This window comes from Carlito syrichta, unplaced genomic scaffold, assembly GCF_000164805.1.
Source record: "Carlito syrichta isolate Samal-C Ts95f unplaced genomic scaffold, Tarsius_syrichta-2.0.1 Scaffold104719, whole genome shotgun sequence".
Taxonomy (NCBI): Eukaryota; Metazoa; Chordata; class Mammalia; order Primates; family Tarsiidae; genus Carlito; species Carlito syrichta.
The window spans coordinates 196,026-217,946 of record NW_007048815.1 but is presented as its reverse complement, the minus strand read 5'-3'; the positions used below and the strand labels follow the sequence as shown (position 1 = coordinate 217,946).

At 37.5% G+C, this 21,921-nt stretch overlaps 1 protein-coding gene across 1 annotated transcript in view; it reads right to left on the bottom strand.

Moving 5' to 3' along the window:
- Positions 1-21,921, bottom strand: part of LOC103268211 (dynein heavy chain 11, axonemal-like) — a gene marked incomplete at its 3' end in the record, with an annotated part of 189,018 nt that overhangs the window by 48,697 nt on the left and 118,400 nt on the right. The window lies entirely within an intron of this gene.

The following is a 21,921-nucleotide window of genomic DNA, read 5'->3' as shown; positions in this document are numbered from 1 at the left end:
TAGGAATAACGGCATAGCCAGAGTAGACACGGGTTTTTCTGGCTGCATTGAACTGACTCATACCCACAACTAAGTTGCTGGTAATCCTGCCCACTACTTTGCTGGACAGAAATGACTACAAATCTTAAAAGGAAAAATGATGCTATCTTTTTCTAAAGTGTAGTAAGAACTAAATCACAAATTATATTTTCTTGGTTAGTGTTTTGTTGTTGTTGTTGTATTTTTAAAAAATACAAGATAGTGACAATTACTGAAAAAAAATTTAAAATGTCGAGACGAAGAACATTCTGTTTCATTCTTATTCACAGCCCTGCCCTTGATTAGGTGCATTGATCTCTTAGGCAAGTAGTTTTCAAACTGCTGATCTTTTTTGTAGATTAGAAAGGAATGAAATGGAATGACATGCACAATAATTCACTGACTTGAGCAGGATAGAAAATATTGCATTATAGGTAGTAAGAGTATGCTTTGTTTTGTAAAACTATTTCTGAGTGTGAACATACACATATGAACTTGAACTGATATAAAATTTCTTACAGTGAATTGTGGTCAGAAAGGTTTGAAAGATACCATCTTAGGTGGTCATTTTGCTAGTATGGTTATTTACTCAAAAAGAATTCTGTCCTACTCAAAGTTTATTTACAAAAACAATATTTCTGTCTTATTCCAGGGTTTGTACTGTGAAACAATATTGTCCCCTTTTCTCTTCAGTTCTGCAAAGGACAGTCAATGACAAACTGCTAGCATCTGAGAGAGCTGGCAGTCAGTGAATATGACAGGTCACCAGAGACGCTCAAATCTTTGGAGCTTACTCTCCAGAACAGGTAGGTTCCCTACTGTATCATACACACATGCCAGAAAATACAAAACCCTGTAGATGTCCCTGACATCATGGTGCTGCTGGAGACCAGAGAAAGTCACACAGCTGGAGTAAGAAGGGAGAAGAAAGTAAGGAAGATGCTAAGCATGACATGTGCAATTTACATGAAGTGAGAACATAAAACATTTCAGGCATTGACTAAACATATCACCCATACTACCTCATTTAATATTACAACAATCTATTTGCATCCTAACTTTGCAGATGAGAAAATTGAGTCACTGACATATTAACTACATTTACAATCTGGGGAGGTTGGAATTGAAACCTCAAGAGTTGGACCTAACCTCAGAGCTGGAGTCTACCAGTCACATGACTTAGACCACCCTCCCCACCAACTCCCACCACCAAAATGGTGACTGGGTAAGAAGCATTCCAAGAGACTTGAAATCAAACACAAGGGAAAACTGGCTCAAAGAAACTTTTAAAATATGTACTTTAGACATTCTGGATATGCAACAGTTTTAGAACTGTTTGCTCTATTTTCCCCTTCCCCAAGCTTCATTTGGGTATAATAGAAAAACAATTCTACATATAAGGATACAGTGTGATCTTTTGATATATGTATACACTGTGAAACAATCACCTGAGTCAAGCTACTTGACATATCCATCACCTCACATAGTTCCTTTATTTATGGGGAAGGGGATGAGAACACTTGAGATCTGCTCTGAATACATTATTGTTAACTATAGTTGCTATATTGTGCATTAGATCTCCAGAACTTATTCATGTTATAACTGAAAGTCTGCACCTTTGACCAATCTCTCCCATTTTCCCCCAGTTCCTATCCTCTGGTAACCATCATTTTACTCTCTGTTAATATGTGGTCAACAACCTTTTTTTTCTTCTGGTAGATTCCACTTGTGAGATCATGCAGTATTTATCTTTCTGTGTTTAGATTATTTCACATAGAATAATTTCCTTCAGATTCATCCAAGTTGTCACAAGTTGTAGGATTTCCTTCTTTTTAAGGTTTAATAATATACCATCGTGTGTGTGTAGATACATATGAGGGGAGCCCCCCAAAATGGAATTATCTTTTGGAGGGAGGGCCCTTTGTAGTACAGGCTTTCCTCGCTAAGTGTTCTAGGAACCCACCGGCATCAATTTACCAGATAGCATTGTGACAGGCTGTGTTCAGATTAAGTGAATTTTTTTTTTTTTGGAGATTCTTTCAACGCATTTGTCCATTTCATGATGGGTGATTTAAAAGTACACCTGCCCATACCATGCTGAGTGTTCAGCAGTTTTTGACCAAAATTGGCATGATCCCTGTGTCCCACCCTCCCTATTCACTCTGCTTTGCCCTGGGTAACTTTTTGTTGTTTCTCCAATGAAAAACAATCCCTCAAAGGGAAATGTTTTGCTGATGTGGAAGAGGTGAAACAAAAAATGGCAGAAGCACGAAAAGGCACCAAAATGGACGAGTTCAAAAACAGTTTTGAGCAGTGGAAAAACTGTCTCAATAAGTGTATTGCATCAAATGGAGAGTACTTTGAAGGTGACTGAAGTCTAAACATTTAAGATTACACAATTTTTAAATAAATAAATTCCAGGTTTTTTTTTTTTAGGTACCCTTTGTATATACAACACTTTCTGTATCCATCTATTAATGAGCACTTGACTATTGTGAATAATGCTGCAATGAACATGACAGCGCAGGTATCTTGTTGGTATGGTGATTTTATTTCCTTTGGCTACATACCAAGAAGTGGGATTGTTGAATCATATGGTAGTCCTATGCTTAATTTTCTGAGGAACCCTCATACTATTTTCTATAATGGTTATACTAATTTACATTCCCACCAACAACCAAAAAGGTAAAAGATCTGTTCATTGAAAACTATAAAACATTGATGAAAAAACTGAAGAAGACACACAAAAAATGAAAAGATCCCATGTCTGTGAATTAGAATAATTTATATTATTAAAACTCCATACTACCTAAAATTATCCATAGATTCATTACATTAATGAATTACACTAAAATTTCAATGGCAGTTTTTTGCAGACATAGAAAACACAGGCATCATATCTTCTGATTTCAAATTATATTACGGAGCTATGTAATCAAAACAGTATGGTACTGACTTAAAAACAGACATAAAAATGAATGGAACAGAATAGTGAGTACAGAAATAAATGTTGCTACTAATTTTCAACATAGGCACCAAAAACACATAATGAAGAAAGAATAGTCTCTTCAATATATGGTGGTGGGAAAACTGGATATCATACACAAAAGAAGAAAAATGGATTCTTACTCTATACACAGAATCAACTCAAAATTAATCAAAGACTTAAATATAAGAATGAAACTGTAAAACTCCTAAAAGAAAACATACAGGAAAAGCTCTATGACTGGTCCTGGCAATGATTTTTTTGGCTTTGACAAAAAGCACAGGCAACAAAAGCAAAAATAAACAAGTGGAACTATATAAAACTAAAAAGACTTCTGTACAGCAAAGTAAACAATCAACAAAATGAAAAGACCACCCATTGAATTGGAAAAAATTTTTACATACCATATATCTGATAAGAAGTTAATAGATAAAATGTATGAGGAACTCATGCAACTCAATAGCAAAAAACAACAACAATAAGAACAAATAACCCAATTTAAAAATGGGCAAAGGACCTGAACAGACATATTTCTAAAGAAGACATACAAATAGCCAACTGGTATATGAAAAATGTTTGCTATCATTAATCATTAGAGAAATGCAAATAAAAATCACAATGAAGTATTGCTGCACACCCAGTAGGGTCCCTCTTGTTAAAAAGTCAAAGGACGGCTGGATGTGGTAGCTCATGCTAATAAGCACAGCACATTGGCAAGCTAAGGCAGGAGGTTTGCTTGAGGGTAGGAGTTCAAGACCACCTTGGCTAACACAGTGAAACCCCAGCTCTACAAAAATTTAAAAAAAGAAAAGATAACAAGTGTTGACAAGGATGTACATTAATCTACTACAACAGTAACATCAAACAGCACTGATCACAGATCACCATGACAGATTTAATAATAATGAAAAATTTTAAATGTTGCAAGAACTCCCAAAATGTGACACAGAGACACAAAGTGAGCACCTACCATTAGAAAAATGGTACCAGCAGTCTCTTGCAACAACACTAACTGGTACACTGATGCCAATGGGTTCCTAGAAAACTTACTTAGCGGGGGATGCCTATACTACAAGGGCCCCGCCCTCCAAAAATTCTGGAGTTTTTTGAGTTCCCCCGCATAGTGCTCTAGCTTCAACTTTAAAAATCTAGACCTGCGCTATCCAACATGGTAGCCTCTTTGTATGGCCAGCGAGCATTTAAAATGTAACTAGTCTGAACTAAGATGTGCTGTAAGCATAAAACACATACCAGATTTCAAAGTGTTAGTATGATAAAAAGAATATAAAATATCCCAATCATTCCTAAAATTGTGTTGAGATGATAATATTTTGATTACATTGAATAAAATAAAATATATTCTTAAAATTTTTTTAAAAGAGAGAAAAATGGTGCCAGTGGTCTTGTTCAGCACAAGATTGCCACAGACCTTCAATGTGTAAAAAACATGTGCAAATCTGCTAATACCTGCAGAGTGCAATAACACGAGGTTTCTGTACTTTTAATATATTACATCAAGACACTAGTTAAGTGTCAACAAAAGCAGATGTGATCATTATTTCATGTATGATGTGTTCCCTGTTCACCATGTCCTACATTTCATATTTCACAAATGTGAGGGCAGTGTCCATTTACCCAGTGCTTTATTCTCGGAGCCACTGAAGAACTGTCAGACGGTAGGTGTCCAATAAGTGCCTTCCAAATATTTATGTGAATCTACAAGAACAATCAGGCATGTGTATGTTTCTTTAAAAAATTTACATACATATTGGCTGGAAAAGATGTGTTTGGATGCTTTCTCATTTGGGTCAAGATAGTCAGTGTTTACAGTATCCAATCTTACACCATTACCAGTACTTGGTTAAAAAAATAGTCGACTGTAACAACAGAAATAAAATCTTTTGCTTTGGAACATTTATAATTTTAAATGCACTCAAATGCATTGTCTTGTCTGAGCCTCCCAACAACCTGTGATTTCTGCATTACTGATTCATTTTTCACAGAAGTGCAGTCAAATGGAAGCTGATTAAAAATACAGCTTGTCAACATTATCCTCACATCATCATAAGTTGGGAATCTTATATTGATGTCTCAATATTGACCCTTTCTTGATGATATTCTTTTTTATTTTTATTTTTTATTTTTGAGTTGGAATCTCACTCTGTTGCCCAGACTGGAGTGCAGTGGCCGCTCCCGGCCACCACAGCCTCGACCTGCTGGGCTCTGGCCATTCTTCTGCCTCAACCTTCCAAGTAGCTGGAATTACAGGCACGCGCTACCATGCCTGGCTGATTTTTTCATTTATTGTAGAGATGAGGTCTCGCCAAGTTGCCCAGGCGGGTCTCGAACCCGCGGGTTCAGGCAATCCACTGACCTCGGCCTCCCAAAGCACGGGATTACAGGCTGAGCCAGCGAGCCTGGCCGATATTCTTTTTTAAGTAATGAAATTCTGTACCCATAGTTACATAATGTGGTTAAAACATATCTGTATTATTTGGGCAGTGACATTGGGTAGCAATTATTATGGTTGATATGATAACTGTATGCAAGTTTATGGTCTGTGGCATATAAAACATTTCTTGGCAGCTTTAAAAAAATATATACCCTACTGTGCAATCAGTATTTATTCTTACCACTGATCACAGCAGCGTCACCTGATTTTCTACTGGATCAAGGATGCTTGCATCAAGTCTAACACTATCAGCTCTGAAATTCAAGTGGCCACTCTTCTGGTACTCCTTGGCTTTAACTAGAGTCTAAGAATGGCATCTCTCTTGAACTAAAAATAAGCCTGACTTAGAGTAATATCCAGACTCTTATCCACAAAGCACAAAGTTTTCCATGACCTCATGCCACTCCTTCCCTGTCTCACTTTGCTCTGACCACACTGGCCTCCTCTTTGTTCCCCCATCATGGCTGCTTCAAGGCCACAGCAACTGTTTCACCTGCCTGGAGTCATCTTCCCTCTTATCTCTGTATGATTAGCTTCCTTTCATCATCTATGTCTTCATTCAAATTCACCTCCTCAAACTGGTCTTCCCTGGGCATCCTACCTACTATAACCCCCATCCAATTATTCCATAAGTTCCTATTTCCCTAAGGCACTTATGGGAATCCCATCATTCACTTATTTCCTTGTTTATCTTCTCTACTTTAACTATAAGCTCTAAGGGAGTAAGGCCCATGTGAATCTGATTCTGTACTATGTTCCAGTATAAAGTGTGTGCTGAAGTCAACACTCGCTGCAGGAATAAATGAAGGAAGGATTACACAAACAAATGACAGCAACAGTACATGCCAGAACATTTCGTTCTCTCATCCACTCATTCATACAAGGGACAAATGTGGTTACTGTTTGCAGAGCTAAAGGCCAATGAGAATCACAGTAATTAAGGCAATTATTCTTGTTTTCTTAGGGTAAGCACAAAGTACCCTGACAACACACAAAAATATGGCTTTGCCTAGTCTAAGGCTTGGAAAGGCATTTTGGAGGAAGGGATATTTATGCTAAGACCGAAAGAATGAGCAAGATTTAGGTTGTAGAGAATTTAGGGGTTGACCAACCAGGAAGGCAGTCTGTAAGTCGCAGGAAGCAGCATGTGTAAAGGTGCAGAATGGAGAGGGTGGCCCCGTGAAAGAACTGGAAGAGGTCGCCATGGCAGGAGGGGGAGGCCGAGGAGGAACAGGTGCGTGAGGATGCTGCAGAGGATGGCAAGCACCCAAACATGTAGGGCCAGCGTGTCCAGGGCCCTGAGATGCTGCTGAAGGCTTCTAGGAGGTGAGGTGACCAATAGATTAGTGTGTTTAAAAAGATTTCTCAGGATTTTGTCCTTCTTGAACTTCATAGCAACTTGGATGGACTCAGAGGCTATAATACTGAGTGATCTATCACAGAAACAAAGAACTGAGTACCACATGTTCTCACTCATAAGCGGAGCTTGAATAATTATCAAATACTATAAGAAAGGGATTGGCAGTAGTGGGAAACTGGCAAGGGAAGGGGGGGGGATTGGTAGTAGTGGGAAACTGCTGGGGGGGAGGATTGGCAGTAGTGGGAAACTGCCGGGGTTGGGGGGGCATACCTCATCAACAGGGATACCTGCATAATGAACGTTTGTATACCTAACCCTGAATTGCACCCCACATCTTCAAAATTAAAAAAAAAAAAATACTACTATAAGGAAGGGATTGGCAATAGTGGGAAACTGCCAGGGGAGGGGGAAGCATACCTCATCAACAAGGGTACCTGCATAATGAACATTTGTATACCTAACCCTGGATTGTACCCCACATCTTTAAAATTAAAAATTTTTAAAAAAGATTTCTCTGGCTGTAGTATAAAGAAGGAATTGGAGAGAAGCAAGACTAAGGGAAAAAAGACCAGAGAGGAGGGTGCTGCTGTCATCCAGGTGAGAGAAGATAGTGGTTTGGACTAGGACATTAACAAAGTGGCTGAATAAAACAGTGAGAATCAGGATCTTCAGGGCCACTGAGGAGATATGGGAGCTGATTGGATATCAGATGGAAGAAGAGCCAGTAGGCTTCCAGTGTGAGTGACTGGTGAAGATTTCCCCCGCCCCTTGAAGTTGGAAACTTTGAAGAGCAAATCTGAGAAGAGTAAATGTACTTTGGGTCTCCTAGCTTGGCAGTGCTGGTGAGAATTCCCATGAAAAGTCACCATGTGCTACTGGTGAGTCTTCAGGACAGATATCCAAGCCAGAGCAACGGAAAGTGAGCAGCCATCTAAGTGGATGAGATTAGCCAGGGTGCATGGAGTGGCTAAAAGAAAAAGAAACCCAGAACAGAACTGTAAGAAACAGAAACATTTAAGGGGAAGCAGGAGAAGACCAGCCAGGAAAATGAAAGAGAAGCCCAAGTTTTCTATGTGGGAAAGTTGAATTTAAAAAAACAAAAATATCAGGGAAGAAAGTATGCAAGGAAGGAGGAAGTGTTTGCTAATATAAAGAAAATAGGGCTGGACACGGTGGCTCAAGTCTATAATCCCAGCACTTTAGGAGGCCCAGGTAAGAGGTTTGGCTGAGCTCAGGGGTTTGAGACCAGCCTGGACAACTTGGTGATACCTCGTCGCCACAATACATTTTTTAAAAAAATTAGCTGGGCGTGGTAGCATGGGCCTGTAGCTCCTGCTACTTGGAAGGCTGAGGCAGAAGGATCACCTGAGCCCAGCAGGTCAATACTTGGATGGCTGTGAGTGTGCCACTGTACTCCAGCCTGGGCAACAGAGTGAGACTCCGACTAAAAAAAAAAAAGAAGAAAAGAGAAATAGACTCCATCCAGAGGTAGAAATGGGTCATGGAGAGACTAGGAGACGAGGGAAAGGAAAGCATGAGTCTACACATGAGGTCAACAAGCTTGATAATGATAAAGGCTACAAAGATAGGGCAAGAAATAAAAGATGTGGCACCAAAGAACAATTTTTGGTTATTGTTTTGTTTTGAAGTCATGAGAGATGGGTATGTTTAATTGAGGATGGGAATGAGTAAGAGTGAGAAATTGAAGACACAGTAGAAAGGGAAGTCAGGGAGGTCTTGAGAGAGGCCAGAGGAAAAGAGGCCCAGAGCAGAGGTGGAAAATGGCTCTGGTCAGTCAGAGGCCACCTTCCATCCTAACTGGAGAACAGAGCATACGGTGGTACCTCAGCCTGAGATGACTACTGTCTTCCTGCCTGATGGCGTCAGCAGATAATAAGAACACTGACAGGCTTGTGTGTGTATGTGTATTGCACGTGTGTGAGTATTCTAACTTAGTCACTACAACAACCCTATGAAGGGCACAGTTGTTATATATGACAACATGAGATAATTTGCCTACGATCACAGAGTTATAAATAGTGGAGCCAGGGTTTAGTACACGATTTTATCGTATTATTCTAAGATTTTATTGTATATTTCACAAAACCTTCCCATGTGGATAATATTAGCGGGGTATTTTGGTCAGGCAAGAACTGGCCTCTGATGATGGTGGTGAGTGGAGAAAGATAACTTGGTATGCCTCACTTCTGAGTTCTCTTATTTAGATATACACAGAAAGGCTTCCTAAGAAAAAGAGAAAGACATGGTCTTCACCACCACTGAGGTTTATATGACACACTGGTCTATGGAATCATAGTGTCTGCAAAGAGGGCCAGCTTGCTTGGTGGGCTTACCACGAAGGACGGTGGCAGGCACAGAAAGCAACAGACTTACGGTCAGACAGAAGTGGCTCCTGATACACAGTGGAGGCTGGTCCTAAATTTTGTCCTGATCCAGCTCCAGGGGCAGAATGGTAGCAAGAGACCATGTATGTGAACTTAAGGAGTTGTGCCCCTAAATAGGTTTCAAGAAGGCAATGCAAAAAGAACATTTTCTTTGCAGTAGAGGCATTGCAGTTTTCCCAGCATCAGCCACAGCAGATTTCCCAGTCTGGGGACACCCAAGCTACGGTGGCAAAGCAGCTAGAAGAGGCCACTCTGTAGAAATATTAAGATCTGGAACGTACAATCCCCAGCTCAGCAAATCCAAGTGAACACCACCATATAACTGCGACACTTTGAGAATTGCCTACCAGTACCTTTCCAGTGGGACATGATGCTGACGTTCTTCTTGTCTCATGACAAAAGCAACAAAGGTCTCTAATCCTGAAGCCCACCAACGTTTCAACCTCAGTGATGCCATAAACAATGGATTTTCATTTTTCTACCACCCAAAGTAAAAGAAGCTGCCAAAGACCAAGTCCTATCGCCTTCAAACTCTCAAGATATGTGCTCTGGGATCTCAATGTGTTGTCCTCCTTGCCAACGTTCACTCCCTCCGTCTCCTTTCCTCATGCTAAAACCACCTGCACGATATTGAGCAATGAATGTCAGAGACAGTGAGCATAATTGCCTCATTCTTGACACTAATGGAAATGATTCTAATGTTTCACCATTAAGTATGATTTTCTCTGCAGGTTTCTGTAGATATTTTTCAAGTTATAAAGGTTCTTTCAAATACTTATATTGGAAAAGGAAAAGGTGTAAAGTCAATAATCTAAGCTCTCACTTTAAGCAACTTGAAAAAGAAGAACAAATTAAACTGAAAGTAAGTAGAAGAAAGGAAATAATCCAACCACAAACAGAAATCAGTGAAGTATAAGGCAAATAAAAGAGAAAACCAACAAAGCCAAAGGTTAGTTCTTTGAAAACAAATAAAATTGATAAAAACCTAAAAAGGTTTTTCTTGATTAGAAAGCCTAACTAAGAAAATGAGAAAATATTTTTTAAAATCCCAAAAATGGAGGTGGAACATCAGGCCAGATCTTCCAGAAGTTCTAAAGATACAACTGAAATAGTATGACCAACTTATGTCAATACATTGGAAAACTTAGATCAAAGGTGGACAACTTTATCTGGAAAGGGTGGGATACTAAATATAGGCTTTGTGGGCCCTGAGGTCTCTGTCACAACTCCTCCAGTCTGTCATTGTAGTGTGAAAGCAGTCACAAACTGTTGGGAGTCAACATCTATCGCTACATGACTGAGGCCTGTAAAGGCCCATCTGGAAGATCGCCTCTGACATAGGATATCAGTTATACCTATAATATTGGCGTGTGATTAGTGACCAGTGTGCATACATGGCAGTAAAACTTATAAGTAAATCTCAATACACCTGATGGAAAGTGCATAGCAGAATTATTTCTCTCTGTCTTTCTAAGTTTTACTTCTTTCTAGATATTTTTTAACTTCTATTTCCTGGTAGACTGGGTAGTCAGCTCTTGTTCCTGAAAGCTGTTTCCCCTAGGGCTAAGATTAGAAACTAAATTACCATGATAGTTTTGTCGCCCTGCCCCTAGCCAGGCAGAACGTTTTCTTTTGTTTCGTTAATTACCGAAACTCTGTCTGCTTCAGCCCATGGCCGCCATCTTGGCAACCCTGCATTTCCTTGTTCAAGAGTGTGACAGCTACTATTTGATTTTTAGAGTAGACTTGTTAGGATAAAATATATACATATACACTCATAGTTGCATAAATTTATGCTTGCTGTTTTGTTTCCTTTTGCTACATTATTCAAGTGTAATAGTTACTATACGATTTATAAAAGAATTAATGATAAGGTATTAGCTTAATAGGATATAGCATAGTATTAAAGGTCAATCATTAGATTATATAAAAATTAAAGTTTAGACATATGAAACATATGAATTATAGTAAAGTTTTGTAGTTTAAGAATAAGTTTTAACTGAGTTATAAGGCATTACGTTAAATCGTAATAGGATAATAGTATAACTGACAGTTAAGTCATTTAACTAAACTTATAGATTATAGTATAGTGTTAAGTTGATAATATTAATCGTTAAAAATATTGGGAATCAGTGAACTTGGATTGAACCTAGAGTTAACTCAGGAAAGTTTTTTGTATTAATCAGGTATAGAGCAAAGAGTATAATATGAATGATTCATTGAACATTATGGAAAACACTTTGAACGATTTGTATTGAAATTGTGCACTGTGACCTTAATGGTAAGCACAGCAGGCATCATGGAATTCGAATTGTTTGCTTGGAAATTGCAGATCTCGTGGTGGTCTTGTGATGCTAGTTTGTAAAGCACGAAACTTGTACGCCCCCAGTGAGTGATTATCACACTGCTGGAGGGTATAGAAAATGGTATATAAGTTGGAAAAGGTTTGAATAAAATCGGCTCCAGTCCTGATCAGACTGTTCCCAGAAGGACTGCCTCCGAGTAGTCTCTTCTCGCTGTCCAGATTCTCTGGTGCGGGTCCTAACCCACCCTTGGTCAGTGCTGGTCACCGACAACAAACAATAGATACTGGGCCAGATTTGGCCAGAGGGTTGTAATTTGCCAACTGCTAACTTGAATAGGATAGGTAAATGTCTTGAATAATACACATTTCTAAAACCGACAAAAGAAAAGAAGACTGCTCAAAAAGTCAAACAACTGCATATGTACTTTAAAAATCAATTTCTAATGAAAAAATATTCTACAGAGAAAATTCCAGGCCCAGATGCATCACCAGTGAAGTCTATCGTAAACTCACAAAACTAGATGAGGATGAGTTACTTCACCTCCTTTTAAGGAGTGTATCCTAATCCGCAAACCTGGCAAAAATACTGTAAGAAAAGGAAATTACAGACAAATGTCCCTGGATAAACATAAATGCAGAATTTTTAAACAAAATATTAGCAAATAGAATACACACACACACACACACACACACACACACACACACACACACACGATAACTCATCATACATACACACACACACACGATAACTCATCATACACACACACACACACACACACACACACACACGATAATTCATCATAACCAAGTAGAGTTTATTATTCAGGAATACAAAGTTGACGTAAAAAAAAAAAGGGTATCTTCAAAAACCTATCATACCATACATAATGCTGAAACATTAAATTAGTCTTCCCAAAACTGGTAGTTGGGTGAGGTTTGCTCACTACTTCTAACAATGCACTGGAGGTCCTGGTCAATTCAAGAACTAAAGAAAAGAAAAGGCCAAAAAAAAAAAAAAAAAAGAATGGAGAAGAAAAAAACTGTCATTATTTATAGATCATGTGTTTCTGTACATAGGAAATTCCATGAAAAGTATTACCAAAAAATAAAACAAAACAAAACAAAAAACAACTGCTGAAAGTATGTCCATTTAGCAAAGTCCCAAGGTGAATATTTCAAATTGATATATTTCTATATACTAGCCACAGACAATGGAAAATCAAACATTAATTAGTATATAAAATAGAACCAAAGCACATAATCTATCTAAAAATAAATCTGGTGAAAAGGGTGCAGGACTTCTACATCAGAAACTACTGAAATCATTTTTGAGAGAAATTAGAGATAATCTCTAGAGAGGAATATGCCATATTCTTAGGTTATAAGAACCATCACTACTGAGCTGTCCATTCTCCCAAACTTATATCTAGATTCTGTCCCAGTCAAATTTTAATTAGGCTCCAAATTATTTATGTTTTAAAAACTAAATAATGTGATTATAAAATTAGCATAGAAAAGAACCTGAAAATTTAGTATACTACCCTATCACAACTTTCTGTGATGCTAAAATCAATATAGAAAAGAATCTGAAATGGTCAAAACAATTTTAGGGAAAAAAAATGAACAAAGTTGGAGGATACACGCAACATGATTTCAAGGCTTACTATAAAGCTATGGTAATTACAACAGTGAGAATTTGGCATAAAGGCAGAAAAATAGATCAATGGAACAAGAGAGTCTGGAAATAGACCCACATACACACAGCCAATTGACTTGTGACCAAACTGCCAAGTTAATTCAATGGAAAAAGAAAAGATGTATGAGTCATAGCCCTAATGGGGAAAAAAAAAAAACTAAATTCATAAAGTACTTTGAGAGAAACAGAGGAATATCTTCATGATTTTGGGATAGGCAAGAATTTCTTGAACAGACATAAAAAGCACTAGTCAAGAAAGGAAAATGTAACATACTACCCTATCACAACTTTTGTTCATAAAATATACCATTAAGAAAATGAGTAGTCTATTCATTTTTTGACAGAAAACATGGATTGTATTCAAAATAAATAAAGAAATCCTACAATCAACAATAAAAAGGCAAACCACCTTTTTTTGTTTGTTTGTTTGTTTTTAGGGGAGTGAAAGATTTGAACAGACACTTCACAATAGAAGATGTATAAATGCCAATACCACAGGAGAAGTGGCTCAACATCTTCAGGCATTAGAGAAACGAGATACTATTTCATAGCTACTAGAATAACGGCAACTGTAAAGGCTGACAATATCAAATATGTACAAGTATAGAAAGAAACTGGAATGCTGTTACATTGTTGATATGAAAGGGTAATAATGGAGAACTGTTTGTTCCTTAAATGGTAAAACATATACTTTCTCTACAATCCAGCAATTTCATTTTTAGGCATTTACCCAAAAGAAATGGACATCTGCAAAAAAGACTTTAAACACACTCAAGAATGTATTAAAGCAGGTCCGAAATAATAGCCTCACACTGGAAACCCAAATGTCAAGTCTATACAGAGAAACAAGCGGTGGTACGTTTATACAATGGAAAACTGCCAAGCAATATTTAAAAAAAAAAAAAAAAGAATGAACAACATGTGCAGCAAGATGGATAAATCTAAAAAATATGTTCATTGAAAAATGTGGTCTGAGATTTTATCCTAATTGCAGGCTAACTTGTTAACTTGCCACCAGTTTTATGGATGCTGTCAGAAGACATGAGACTCATGGGTCAAAGATTTAAAAAAGACTATTACTCACAGCAATAGCAAGAGAGGAATACTGGAGCATCAGCTCTTGCATTAGTTCTCTGAGTGCAAATTTTCAAAGGCTATTCATAAGTGACTGGCACATACAAGAGGGACCCAAAAAACCTGGAATTTATTATTTTAAAAATTGTGTATTTATTCTTACATGTTTAAACTTCAGCCACCTTCATAGTACTCTCTGTTTGATGCAATACACCTATGGAGACACTTTTTCCACTGCTCAAAGCAGTTGTTTGAACTTGTCCATTTTCATGCCTTTTAGTGCTTCTGCCATTTCTTGTTTTACCTCTTTCAAATCAGCAAAACGTTTCCCTTTCAGGACTTTCTCTCATCTAAGCAACCAAAAAAAAATTACTTGGGGCAAAACAGGGTGAATAGGGAGGGTGGCGCATGGGGGTCATGCCGCTTTTCGGTCAAAAATTGCTGAACACTCAGTGTGGTATGGACAGGTGCATTGTCTTGGGGGAAGAACCAGTCACCCGTTTGCCAAAAAATAATTCACTGGAGCCAAACGCAACCTCTTATAAGCTAGCTTTTACCCTGATGCTGATGGGCTCCTAGAACACTTACCCAGTATGGGAAGCCTATACTACAAGAGATCAGCCCTCCAAAAGATAATTCCGGTTTCTTGGGGGCACTCATTCTTGTACAATGAGTTGTGTTATAAATAAAATCCTGAGTTTAGGGAACACAATTTTTTAAAAATAAAAAATAGTAAACATGTCTGTCCTTTGCTCCCAGGAAGAGTTATTGTTTTTATTATGCTGGATAATAAGCCAATCTGTGCTTTGCTCTGGAGGGAGACAATATATCTTTATGAATGTTCACTAACAAACATCCTTAAGAATACAGTCCAAGGCTGAAATGAGAGGACTGCCTGAGCCCAGGAGTTCGAGAACAGACTGGGCAACCTGGTGAGACCTTATCTCAATAATAATAATAATAATAATAATAAATTAGCTGGGCATTGTGGCACACACCTGTGGTTCTAGCTGCTTAGAAGACTGAGGTGGAAAGATCACCTGAGTGAGTGAGCCCAGGAGGTTGAGGCTGCGTACCACTGCACTCCAGTCTGGGCAACAGAGTGAGACTCCTACTCAAAAAAAAAAAAAAATACAGTCCAGAAAAAAGAGCAGTCATTACCTCTGCTCATAAGATGTACAGAAATATGAGAACTGTCCTCTAATAATTTTTTTTTTTGAGTTGGAGTCTCACTCCATTGCCCAGGCCAGAGTGCAGTGGCATGCTTATGGTCACCCCAGCTATGACCTGTTGAGCTCTGGCAATCCTTTCACCTCAGCCTTCCAAGTAGTAAGAACTACAGGTGTGTGCTACCACACCCAGCTAATTTTTATTTTATTTTTTTTTTATTGTAGAGACGAGGTCTCACCAAGTTGCCTGGGCTGGTCTCGAACCCGCAGGCTCAGGCAATCCACTCACCTCAGCCTCCCAAAGTGCTGGGATTACAGGCTGAGCCACTAAGTTCAGCCCTCTAACAATGTTAAGAGACAAATCCAGACAAAAAAGAAGACATACTAACTTATGAGATTTGCCAATAGCATTTTCTTTTATATTTTATTACTATCTGCTTATTAGCACTTTATAAAAGGAGTATAACACAGAAACAAAGATCTGAGTATCACATGTTCTCACTCATAAGTGGACCCTGAACAACTACCGTAATACTATAAGAAAAGGATTGACAGTGGCAGGAAACTGTGTGTGGGGGGCGTAGGGAGGGGAAGGGAGGTGGGATTAACGGTAGTCAATATCTGTCTGGGGAAGGGGGGGGCACACCTCATCAACAAGGGTACCTGTACAATGCATATTTGTATTCCTAATTCTTAACTGTACCCCACAATTTTAAAATAAAAAATATATATTAAAGATAAATAAATAAATAATAAAAGGAGTATAAAACCTTTACAGCTTTTAGACTCCAAAATAATCGCTGTGATGTCGTATTTCTCTTTTCTTTGAATGTCTGATCAACCATCGGAAACAGGGCTCTGTTTGGAGGAGGGTATACATCTCTGTCTATCAGAATTACTATTTTGGTTATTTCTGTGATTATGTCTATTTTTGACATAATTTTGAATCAACTCTAGGAAAAATATTCATTAAAAAATCACCCACTTAATTTAGATCTTCAACTTAATTGTTAGCAAATAATATCATGTACTTACGTAGGCATTATAAAATCCCTTACCCATAGCAGTTATGTTTCCTTTCCCTATCCCTTTGTTGTATGTTTTTACTTTCTTCTCTGAACAGCAAATGTTCACTAGTGTTATTATTCTGTTCTAAGAACAAACTCTTGTGTTAATGGATAAGATTAGGATTGCATGACATATATGGGTGACAGATTACTTTTTATCTTATCTTCATCTGCCATTGTGGAGATCTTGAGTTACTTAAGAATCTGTTCTGCTTCTTTCTCTAAAGCAGAGATGACAAACTACAGGATGTTTGCCAAATCTGGCCTGACACCTGTTTTTATAAGTAAAGTTTTATTGGAACCCAGCTATACCTATTCACTTACAAATGACCTATGGTTTTCTCCTACCACACAGCAGAGATGCATACTTGCAGAAGAGACTGCATGGACCATACAGATGAAAAGATTTGCTAACTGATTCTTCACAAAAAAAGTTAGCCAATTCCTGCTGTAGAGTCAAGATATAATCATGGCAGAAATCTTCTATAAATGGCTTACTTTGTTTGTGAAATATTTCTCAGGACTCTATCCTGAAGATAAACACCCCCACTTAAAGCCTTTTGGGGTGCACAGGAGACAGAAGGGGCTTCAAATGTCTACTTCTTTTATAATTAATCCTCACCAATGATCATAAAATTCACATGATTTTTATATTTGTAAACCTGAATTTATAATTTATCTGGAATTTTATTAGGTTAAAACAGGTTTATGCAATAGTTTCTTTTTCATATGTTTGGACTGATTTTCTCTGAATCTTAGACTTCGATCAGTCTAATTTCATCTCTTCCCAGCATTCCTCAAATTATCTGATCCTATATTTCCAGGAGCAATTTTTTTCATATACCTTACTTGTCATTCAATGTAATTTTTAATGAGAAGGGAGGTAAGGAATTTGTGCTTTACTCATGATCTGGTGAGTTCCTGATAAATGATAAAGTATGAGACTTTCGGATCACACTTGTATTGAAAGTAAAATATACATAAATAATTATATACATATGTGTATGTATATATATACACATATATATATATTGTGTGTGTGTATGTGTGTGTGTGTGTGTGTGTGTGTGTGTGTGTGTGTGTATTTGTGTCAATACGTACTGAGCAGCTGGCTTTACAGGTTTCCCTGTTCAAGTAATAGCGTATGGACAAGATAAGAACACTGTCAATGTTGTATCCAATTTGTTTTTAAAAGAATTTCTCAGTCAATGACTAAAAGTAAGGTCGAAAACTGGCGTTAAGCAGCAAGATGAGTCTCTTTCTTATAGATACACTAGTAGTATTTCTGAGTCTGCTGTGGGGATATGGGGGAAGATAGTTAAAGAGAAAAGTACCATATTATTTATCTTGCATCTTGCCAAAAGTCTCTGGGTATTAGCCCAGCACACTACAATTAATTCCTTAAAGTCCAAAATATTGCCGTCTGTCTTTTGTTTATTTTCACAGAACCCAATAATAAAGGAATACAAAACCTTTCTTTTCAGATTTGAAGCCTCCAAAACAAAATACTTTCACCAAAAAACTTCAAATCTGGGAAAGTAAATTTATCATGTTTGCCATTTCTTTTTTCCTTTTTTTTTTTTCGTTGGAGTCTCACTCTGTCTCCCAGGCTGGAATGCAGTTGCATGCTCACGGCCACTGCAGTCACGATCTGCTGGGCTCAGGTAATCCTTCTGCCTCAGCCTTTCAAGTAGCTGGAGCTACAGGTGCATGCTACCATGCTCAGTTAAATTTTTTTTTATTTATTGTATAGATGAAGTCTCACCAAGTTCACCAGGCTGATCTCGAACCCCTGGGCTTAGACAATCCTCTCACCTCAGCCTCCCAAAGTGCTGGGATTACAGGCTCAAGCCACTGTGCCCAGCCTGCCATTTTTTCAAAAATTCTGACAAGGTAAAGATATTCAAAATGTAGTATTTTAGCCTTTAATCTCCAATATCATCTAACATGCAATCACAATAGGTCTGGTGGGAAAATAAAGTTTAAAATTATTCTCTTGGTTTATTTACCTCACTACAATTTGGACGCAAGAACCAAGTATAAGAAATAAATTACTTATACTCATCATTTATATCCAACCCTGATCTCAGTTTTAAAATTAAGCTATTTTAAATGACTAAATTTCATTTTAAAAACTGTTCACAGTATTAGCAAGAGTAATTTTAATTAAAAACACACTCCAGCAGATGGTTACATCCATTTTCAAAGGAAGAAAACTAAAAGGGCTTCAACTTAAATGCACACACTTCTCATGACCCAAAGCACAGAGCAAGTAGAATTCAAGTGTTAGCTTCTCTCTAATATACATGTTAGTACCGGTGGCAAAACTGAAGCACTGTAATAAAGGCATCCATCTGGCTGGTCTGTCAAACATTTCAATTCATGCTAGAAGTATTTCATAATTACACAGATAAATGCTTTCTTCACAAATTATTCTCTTTCTCTACTTCTCGTCCAACATGAAAAAAGAAGCAGTATATAATTTTTGAACAAAGTAGAAAACTTTAAAAATATTTTAAGAGAGAAGAAGGCTAAATTCCATTAATTAGCTGAATATGCTAAAGCTATTGGGATATGAATAACTTCATAGGAATAAGAAGAATAAAAAGAATCAACTCAGTGTTGCTGGCAGGAGTGGGAATGGACACCTCTTCTACACTGACACTGGGAAGGTTAATTTGGCACTATCTCCCAAAGGCTTTGACCTAGCAATTTTACATCTGAAAACTTATTCTGGATAAATAAAGAAAAATATGTGCAACATGTATATACCATGCTGCTGACTGCAGTATTAATGAAAACTAAACATTTAAAAAAGCATCTACCTAGCCAGTATTACCAATAACAATAATAATAGTAATACAAATAATAATAGATGATCTCGCAACCATATTGGATTAAATCGACATGGACAATTTCTTTGTTAACAGAGAACTTTAAATAAAACAAAACATATTCAAATGCAAAGTACATAGCTAAACATGAGTGAGGTGGAAAGGGAGAGGAAGAGAGAGAGAGGGAAAGGGAAGAGGTACACTGGGGGAAGGGGTGGCAGAAATACAGAGAGGGAGGGAGGAAGTGGAAGGGAGAGACAGAGTCACACCCCTTCCCTGATGACAGGAACATGCCTGAAAGTCAAAGCAGTAGAATGAGGTTAATAAACGAATGCCATGGCAGCCTGAAGTAAGATGTGGATAGAGAGTTAAACGACTGTAGAGTGGAGTTTACATTGCCCCATGGGAACAGAAATGTTTTCATTTCTGTTGTGCCTCACATACTCCCTTGAGCAAGGCAGGGAGTTAGAACTGAGATGTTACATAAAGCTGAGAGCGTAGAAGTGTTACAGGCCAATAAAGGTTCTAGAAAAACTCTACCCATCAGCTCAAGAAGGAAACTTGAAATATTTTGTGATCTGTCTTAAGTTTAAATATCTTGTGATTTGTTTTGACAAGCACTTTTAAATGGTATTTTCTATATATTAACTAATTATATAGGACCATCATTGTAGGACCATCTACAATGCAGGTACTGTCACCATCCCTGTGTTGCACATGATCAAATTAAGGCACAGAAAAGTTAAATAGCCTACCCATGGTCATGTAGCTAGTATATAAATGGTAAAAACTAATATTTGAACCTATATAATCTAGCCCTGGGTTCTTCTTTCTTCTCAATAATATTCCACAAGAAAAAAAAGTTTTTTCAGAACCACAAAAAGAAATATTAAAATCCACAAGACAAATGGGAAAATATTTTTAAAGTACAGAACAAAACCCTTCTCAACTTATAATTCTGTATCTAGCTAAACTATCAAAAAAAAAAAAAAGCAAAAATAAAGACAAGGGTCCAGAAAATTTCCTATTACAATCTATCACTGCACAAACTGCTTATTACAGAAAGAAGGGAACTGAATTCAGAAATAAGAGACGAGGTGAAAAATAAATAATGAGCATAGTCACTGCTAAATATGTTGGCAAATCTAAGTAAGATTTGAAATAATAATAATATCACCACCGCCGCCACGATTAATGAGGGATTTTAAAAAAAAGCAAGGCTAAATGATGACATGTAAAGCAGGGAGTGGAGATCAGAACAAATGATTCTAAGGTCCTTGATGAGAAAGAGGTAAGCTCTACTAACAGTTAACTAGAATGGAAGTGCCTGAGTGCAGGAACATCACTGCTGGAACCACAGAATCTAGAACAGTACGTGATAAAAAAAGTTAGACAATCAGAGTAAACCCAAAGAAGGTAGAAGAAAGAAAATAAATTTTGGTCTGTCCATGTAATGAAATATTGTTTGGTCATTTTTAGTGTGGATTTGCTGTAAATTTATGACATGAAAAAAATGTAGATTACATACTGAATGAAAATATATACTAACCAAATAAAATGTGAATAAAGATAAGAGAGGTAACCCCCCAAACCCAATATTTATTTATAAAACATTGTATATTTATTCTTAAATGTTTAAACTTTAGTCACCTTCAAAGTACTCTCCATTTGAGGCAATACACCTATCAAGATGCTTTTTCCACAGCTCAGAACAGTTTTTGAACTTGTCAATTTGGATGCCTTTTAGTGCTTCTGGCGTCTTTTGTTTCAGCTCTTTCACATCAGCAAAACTTTTCTTTTGAGGACTTCTTTCATCCAGGGAAACCAAAAAATCATTTCAGGGCAAGATTGGGTAAATAGGGAGGTAGGGCATGGGGGTCATGCTGGTTTTGGTCAGAAACTGCTGAATACTCAACTTGGTGTGGTAGGTATGCTTGTAAGTCACCCATCATGAAATGGGCAAATGCATTGAAAGAATTTCCAGAAAAAAATTCACTGAAGCTGAATGCAGCCTCTCACAACAGTGCTAGCTGGTACATTGATGCCGATGAGTTCCTAGAACACTGACCCAGCAGGGGAAGCCTACCCTCCAAAAAAATAATTTATATTTTTTTTCAGGGGGGAAGTCACTCCTTGTAAAAGAAATCGATATTTTCCTATGGATATCTACAGACACGGGTACACAGCTACATAAATAAGTACACATATGTAAATAGCTACGTATTGATACATATACATAGAAATAGGCAGACAACAGGTAGAAAATTTTGATGTTTTTACACCAAAATATTGTCAATGATTTTTCTCTGGAAAGTGAATCTATGGGTGTTTTAAAATTATTTTCCTTTTTTGCCTTTCTGTGACCGCATTTTCTTCTTTATCTTTAACAAAAAACATATAATAAAGAAATCATACAATTGAAAATAATAAGCTGGGCTTGGTGGCTCAGCCTGTAATCCCAGGCCTTTTGGAGGCTGAGGTGAGTGGATTGCCTGAGCCCGCGGGTTCGAGACCCGCCTGGGCAGCGAGACCTCATCTCTACAATAAATAAAAAA